At 49.0% G+C, this 8051-nt stretch overlaps 1 pseudogene; it reads left to right on the top strand.

Moving 5' to 3' along the window:
- The first annotated feature begins 628 nt into the window (after positions 1-628).
- On the top strand, positions 629-8045 carry LOC109472829 (annotated as a pseudogene).
- Positions 8046-8051: the final 6 nt, after the last annotated feature.

Genomic DNA, 8051 nt, shown 5'->3' with positions numbered 1-8051 from the left:
GAGAAGTGACCCGGGAACTGCAGAGGAACCTGGACAGCATCGCCGATGCTCTACTGGACAGCAAGGGCGGCGCCGGGCGCGTGGAGCTCGGCTCCAGAGCTGTGCAGATGGTCCTGGAGAAGACTTCAGGAGGAAGGCTGGGAGGGGCAGCTGTCTCTGCGCATGCAGGAGGAGTGACGTTGCCGGGTCCGCGCGCCCTGACCAAAGGAGGGGTTGCTGAAGATGCGGCCATGAAGGAAAGTACTCTGAACTGCGGAATGAATTAGATATAGTTTTCACATGTTTTTATAAGATGTGCTCACTGTAAATGCAGATGCTTGTTACTCTGTGTGTGACTGCTATAATTACAATTATCAAAAGGTGTCTTTATAGGAGCATGTGTTGGCATACGACAGTGTGGTAATGGTTAAACTACCTTTCTTGCATTGAGTATATCCTTTACCACAAGGTGTTTATATGTTTCAGTAATGTTTTTAACGTGGAAGGGTATGAATGCTCATCTGGTGTAGTTCTGTTTGTTTCCCAAAGACGGCACACAATGAACAAAATCCATGAAATCCTGACTAACCCGTTGTTTGACTCCAGGTGGTTGGATATGACCGAAACCCGTATGTGTGGGATGAGTCCGCAAAGGACATCAAGTCGTCGGTCGTGGACATCGAGCTGAAGCAAGCCGGGAGAGGAACCCTCAAAGTCAAGGTGCGCATGCCGTTCTTTTAACGTGATTGACACTTTGTTTGCATATCAATCAATAGTTTGTGCCTATAAACCTGCATTTCTTCTTCAAGTCAAGGTGGCGTTCTTTTAACGTGATTGAGACAAGTTTAAATTTAAAGCTTTTGGTCCAATACAAAAAGTTCTTTCACCTAGAGTTTTGGACCAGTCACTCTGGTCTTCCTCTGTAGACTGACCCAGTGTTGACGTCACACTTCAAAGAAGCCACGTGACAAGCATCACTGGGTCAGTCTACTGACGAAGACCAGAGTGACTGGTCGAAAACTCTAGGTGAGAGAATTTTTTTGTTGGACCAAATGTTTTAACTTTAAACATGTAACTACCAATGAACTAACTACCAACTACAAATGAACTTTCATGAAAAGCGTAATATTGTGAAAGCATATTGTAAAAGCATACAAATATAGTGTAATATTGATGTAGGTAATACCAGTAGTCCTTATGTTTTACTGCAGGACCTGTCGGAGGACATCACTGTGGTGTTGAAGAACGCCCCTGACATGTTCCCCGCCCCCCGCCTGGTGAAGTACTCCCCGTTCCCTAACGACACCATGGTGTTCCGGACCTTCAGCGCCAGGAGGAACCAGACGTACGGCGTGCTGGTCAGCCTGGTGGCCCCCTACCCGGCCGCCCTCATGTACGGCAAGCTGGGAGGCTTCCCCAACCAGACGGACTACGACTTTAAGTAAGATCCTTTTCTCATCAGCCTGGGTGCCACCCTCCGTAGTTTCTACCGGTAGCCAGCGACATTAGGGAGCCGGCGGACACTACGGAGGATGGCACCCAGGCTACATTTTCATAGGATGGAGATTTTTGTCAGCCGATGTGCGACAATAAAAAAAGATTCAGATCATTGTAAGACGTTGGATGTCCCTGATTGACCGTTGAAATTCTTTAAAACTTGCAACACTCAATGGTCTCTCAATGGTCTCTCAATATCTGTGAAGTCGTCTAGAATGGATAGCATTTTTGATGATGCCATGTCTTGCTACGTAGTTTATAACGTTATGGTGAATACAAAAGTGACAGCTTATCCATAAGATATTACAGGATACTCGGCCCCCGCGCCTATAAGTTTATAATGTAAGATCTATGCCTTAACGCACAGGAAGGAGTTCAGCTGGGATGACTTCATCGCTAAGACTGTTCGGCCCGACGGCGACGTCCACGTCACCTACACGGTACTGCAGCCGGACACGGCAGGGGACAACGGGACTGAGGAGTACACCATCGGGCTAAAGGTGGACGGTAAGGGCGTCATGGCTTCTGTGCTTGTTGCAATGCAGAATATACGAGTTGTGAAAATGATATCTGTGTAAAATATATGACACTGATGCTAGCCGGGGTTTTAATATATCTTATGTGTAGGTGCAGGAAATGCTGATGGGTTTACCCAAAAGTAACATGTCATGATTATACGGATTGCAGCAATTACTGATATTTTCACCCCGGGGGCAGATTTTTTCATTAAAGAATCCTACAGGATAGCAGGTATGAATATTACACCTGGTCCAGGTATTTTTTCCCGGCTATACCCGTTGTGTTCCGTTTCCCTGTCTGTCCAGGCTGTCCACCAGAGGGATGTCCCTACTCGGTGGACATCACGCGGCTGGACTGCGTGTTCTGGGACCCCGGGATAGACGCAGAGACGGGCTCATGGAAAAGAGACGGCTGCCGGGTAAGAAAAACTACTGACATGAAACGAAAGTGTACCTTGCCTGGAAATGCACATCTTCTATCCACTTTGGGCTTTTTCAAAGTTATGGTACCTTCCCCCCTACCTACGTGCCTAGGCCAGGATCTGGCCCCTTATTTCCTTCCGGTACGTTCCTCCATGTTACACGGTCCATGGCCCTAGACTCTGCTACCTTACACGAAGACCAGTGTCTTCCACGATCTTGTCTTTCCACCATTTTGGGTGCATGGAGGAGGTTAGAAAACTCCTGAAGGTACACCTTGTAACCTAAAGATATCGCTGCAACTATGAAAATAATTTTCCAGGTGAGCCCCGCCTCCACTCTGGCCCACACCGTCTGCCTGTGTGACCACCTGACGGGGTTCGGCACCTCCGGCGGGACCGAACCCAACAGGATCAACTTCAAGACCGTCTTCTCCAAGTTCAAGGACCTGGTGAACAACTACGCCGTGTGGACCACCATGGTGGTGGTGATGGGGATGTACTTCGTCCTGATCTATCCCGCTCGCAGGAAGGACAAGGCAGACGAGCAGAAGGTGGGTCTCACGCGATTCTCACAGATTCTTCCCTCTCCCAATGTTCATCTGTATCTCTACCTGTATCAGTATATTCGGTATAACCGCTCTTCACTGTAACACACCAGCTTCTGTATCTGTATAGCCGGTATAACCGCCCTTCGGCGTAACACACTGGTCAGCTTCTGTATCTGTATAGCCGGTATAACCGCCCTTCGTTCTTCGCTCTCCCAATGTTCATCTTTTATCATTAGAAGTAACATTCTATTGCTGCAATCAGTTTACTCATCGCTTGAGTAAATCATGGCTTTCTCTTTTTACCTCCATGAAAAATGGAGGTATTGTTTTTTGATCATCTCTTGCTCCCTTGGGAAACTGGTCCTTTGTCTTTGATGTCAGTCCTTTGTACGTAGAGTTAAAGTGTGCGCACGCACTCTTTCTGAGCTAAATACTTGTTGACCCTAGTATAGCAATTCTGTGGCTACGTGTTCTGATATATCTTCAGCATGTGACGTGTCCAAAACAGGCCACACGAACTGAGTAAGTTTCGTCTCTCCATCCTTAAAGACATGACGTCAGGTAGTATTTGACATCCTAGCGTGCTTTGTATAGTAGAGGGGATTCATTCCTCAAGCTAACCGACATCTTGCACACGCAGTCGTCCCTCAGTAAGACATCTGGAGCCGCATAGTTCCCGTTTAGAACTTTTATTCAGCCTGTCACACGACCGGTTTCGCCTGTGTGGCTTCTTCAAGTGTACAGAGGCTAATCCTAACGTGCTTGATCTAAGATTTATGTCTCTTTGCCGTCTCAGTGGAGTATCAGGAACGCGCACGGCAACCGCCGCCGCCACCGCAGCCGGTTCCTGGTGCGGGTGGACACCGGGCACGACTGGGGAGCCGGGACGCGGTCCACGGTCGGCTTCGTCCTGACAGGAGAGAAGGGCAGCACGGGCCCGAGGTCGTTTCAGCAGGACGACATGGTGAGTAACACCTCTCTAGCTTTCTCTCTAGCTCTCTGTGCCTCCCTCTTTCTTTCTCTAACACCTCTCTAACTTTCTCTCTAGCTCTCTGTGCCTTCCTCTTTCTTTCTCCAACACCTTTCTCTCTAGCCCTCTGTGCCTCCCTCTTTCTTTCTCTAACACCTCTCTAGCTTTCTCTCTAGCTCTCTGTGCCTCCCTCTTTCTTTCTCTAACACCTCTCTAGCTTTCTCTCTAGCCCTCTGTGCCTCTCTCTTTCCTTTCTTTCTCTTTCTTCCTGTGTCTCTTGCGTTGTCTCTCTCTTCCGAAAGCATAACAGCAGTCTGTTCCCGAGAATCGCTATGGTTTTTTTAATACATGACTTCATGTAAGCATGTAAAGCCAACCTCCGTTTTTCTTATATTTGATGTCCTAACTCAATGAATGATGTGTAATATTGATTACGTCAAATTCATTTTGCAGACCTTGCACCTGTATCTGTATCTGTCTAGCCGGTACGGTATAACCGCGCGCGCGCCCTTCGGCGTAACACACCTGGAGACCAGCTTCGCAGGTACGCGGCACGGCGGCAGCTGGCTATATCATACACCAAACGACATGTTACACCTAGCCTTTCCTTGGATGACTTGTAATATTTACTACGTCACATTCCGTTCTGCAGACCTTCCAGACCGGAGGCGTGAACACGTTCCTGCTGACGACCCCACAGAAGCTGGGCGGTCTGACCAGCCTGACGGTGTGGCACGACAACTCGGGGGAGGGGCGCCACGCCTCCTGGCTCCTGGAGAGGGTGGAGGTCACAGACCTGAGGACTAACAAAAAGTACCTCTTTATTTACTTACTTCTTCATCCCTGGTGAGACACAAAAGAGCATTGCCCTTTTCCATAAGTGATCATGAAGTATCGAACCTGTCTCTTCTGTAACATAGGACGTAAAGTGATATATCGTCGCTGAAAATCGCAAGAGACATTTATGAATTATATATGCTTGTCTGTGTGTTGACGTCACACTTAAGAGAAGCCCCGTGACAAGCTTCACTGGGTCAGTCTACTGAGGAAGACCAGAGTGACTGGTCGAAAGCTCTAGGTGAGAGGCTTTTTGTGTTGGACCAAAAGTTTTAACTTTAAACAACACCCTTTGTATTGTTTTCTGCAGGACCCAGTTCGTGTGTAACGGCTGGCTGGGGGTGGAGCACGGAGACGGCTGTCTCAAGCGGACCCTGCCCCCCACAGCGGAGTCGGACGTGTCCCTGGGGCAGCGCTTCAGCCTCAAGCTCAGGGAGAAGTTCAAGGACGGGCACGTCTGGCTCTCCGTAGTGGCGTCACGCCCCAAGAGCTACTTCTCCCGCGTGCAGGTGGGGCCGGCGTCAGGCCAGTTTTTTTGCTACTGACAAATATTTTCCCCAGCACTGCTAGGGTTGAAGGGGGGGGGGGCAGTTATATTTGACAGGTGTGGTCAAGCTGTGGAGACTAACCCTAACCGTTATCCTAACTCTACGCAGGTGCACTAACCCATACAGCAAAAAGTTGGCAAACACTGGAATGTTTAATGGCAAGTCATGTAAATTGATTACTGTATTTCTCCCATATTGTAGCGGCTGTCGTGCTGCGTTTGCCTCCTGTTCTGTAAGATGATTACCAGCGCCATGTGGTTCAGGGGGTCCGGGCAGGGGGCATCCAGCGTCGTGCTCACCATCGGATCCGTCCAGGTACGTGCTCATCTGGCGCCTTTCACAATGGTGTGGTTAAACTTGCACCCAACACAATGTAATTCAAGCACATCGAATAGGTGATTACAGTGTTGGTCTCTTTGTTTGGCCCAGTTGACTGCGGAGACGCTGTTGGTGAGCCTCTGGACCACGCTCCAGACGTTCCCCATCAACTTCATCATCGTGCAGATTTTCCGCCGATGCCGCCCAAAGGTGAAGTCCCAATCTCACTGTCTGATCGGCAAACATGCTATTGAAATGTGTGATAGATAGATAGTTACATACATACAATATACATACATACATACATAGTATTACATACATACATGGAAAGATAGATATAGATGGAAGGAGGGAGAGATGTAAATCACATCTTGATTCTTTCTTTAACAAGTCACCCATCTATTTTAAGCTTAACTCGTGTTCTCCAAGACTGGGCGGTCGGAAAGGACACATGCTGAAGAAGTGGCCATGTACACATTAATACAAACTTGATCCCGTCTTGTTTCCCACCAGGGAGTGCCGAAGTCTTCCGGCCTGCAGCTGCCCTACTGGTCCGTGTACGTGGGCTGGGCGCTGCTGGCCCTGACCACCCTGGCCTCCGGGTTCTTCCTGCTGCTGTACAGCATGGAGTGGGGCAGGGACAAGTCCCTCCAGTGGCTCACAGCATTCGGGCTGTCGTTCCTACAGTCCATGGTGGTGGTCCAACCAGCAGAGGTGAACATGCTTCATCACTACTTTTTATCTTTGTTATGACTAACACCAAATACAGGGAGAACTGTGTTTTTGTTCAATATTATTACTTTAGTTATACTTTAGTTTGCTCTAGGCACACCTTATCTTGTACCTTGGTTTACACATAGAGGATGTCACTGGCCTTAGTTTCGTTAAGTTTGTTTTATTTTATTTGTTTGTTTTTAATTTTGCTGAAGGCTGTTATCTTGGCCTTCGGGACCTCGGTCCTCTGTGCTTGTCGCGCGAAGAAGAGCGACACCGACGACAAGGACAAGGACGAGGATGTTGAGGCAGGAAAACGCCAGCCTGTCGAAGGCAAGTATTCCACATTGTAACATGTACCTATACCCGCTAGTAAGTATTACACATTGTAACATGTACCTATACCCACTAGTAAGTATTACACATTGTAACATGTACCTATACCCACTAGTAAGTATTACACATTGTAACATGTACCTATACCCACTAGTAGCACGCTCTCTTACACACATACTAGATGGACGTGTGCCCCAACTTTTATTGATAGGTGTGTTTGGGTCTGAATGGTCATATTCTTATTAGGTCGTCTCGCCCTGACCAGTTTACATGCTGAAGGTGCGACTCTCCTACACTGACACAGGTCTGACTCTTCCAGGATTAGCCAACCAGCATGGCGACGGTGGCGTCACGCGCAAAAAGAATAATAGATAAAGACTGTAGTTTGGTGTCATAGCTTTAACGATTTGTTCACATTGTTTTGCAGAGACCCTCCCCGCCGAGCCGCTGGCCGCCTGGTCAGAGCTGCAGGAGACAGAGCAGCTGAAGCAGCAGCGCGCCGAGAGGAAGAACTGGCTGCAGCTCACCAACAACGCCAGGCAGTGCATTCTGGGTATCATCATCATCATTGCTGCCGTACTGATGGTCCATGAGGTGTGGAGTCCTTCCGCTCCTGCCATCAACCAACGGCTCAAAGCTGGCTTCTCCAACGGCACCGACTTGGTAAAATCGCTTGCATTTCCTTCCCCGTAATGGCTCTTATCTACATCTTCTTAGCCTAGAAAACTTTCTGAGACAGACTTTTAAGGAGATGTTTGCTTTAGAAAGTATTCCGCAATTTAGTGCAACAACTTTTGCACTAACAGATCACTTTTGTTGCAGGTGAAGACCCAGAAGGATGTGCTGCCCTGGCTTGAAGGTGCCTTCGCGCGTCAGCTGTACCCGACACAGCAGTACAACGGCGACGCGCTGGACTGGAGGGACAGTGTGTTCATCAGCGACATGCCTGCCTACCGTGTGGGACCGGTCCGCCTCGGCCAGATCAGGGCTCAAGCAGGTACAATCAATCAATCAAGCAAGCAAGCAAGCAAGCAAGCAAGCAAGCAAGCAAGCAATTAATAGATCTATAAACCAATTAACAGTTTCCTTTCAGTGAATGGGTGCAATAATCTACCGTTTCCTTTCCCAGGCAAGTAGCGAAGTTACCACTGCCGGCTCTCCACTCCAACAAGCCGTGCGTGATGCCGCAAGTCAGCGGGACAGCAGGCGAGGCAGCCGCGTCCTTCCCGGAGTCTTCGCCCGCCACATTCAGCCACGTTCTCCGCGGGACGATGGGCTCGTACGGCGGACCCGGCCACCGCGTCAGCCTCGGCGAGGCGCGAGCAGAGATGATGGAACGCTGAGGATTCTGAAGGCAAACCGGT

Source organism: Branchiostoma belcheri, unplaced genomic scaffold (genome assembly GCF_001625305.1).
Source record: "Branchiostoma belcheri isolate BF01 breed outbred unplaced genomic scaffold, Haploidv18h27 scaffold285, whole genome shotgun sequence".
NCBI classification, from domain to species: Eukaryota; Metazoa; Chordata; class Leptocardii; order Amphioxiformes; family Branchiostomatidae; genus Branchiostoma; species Branchiostoma belcheri.
Note: the sequence above shows the minus strand (reverse complement) of the source record. Positions and strands in the feature narration are given on the sequence as shown.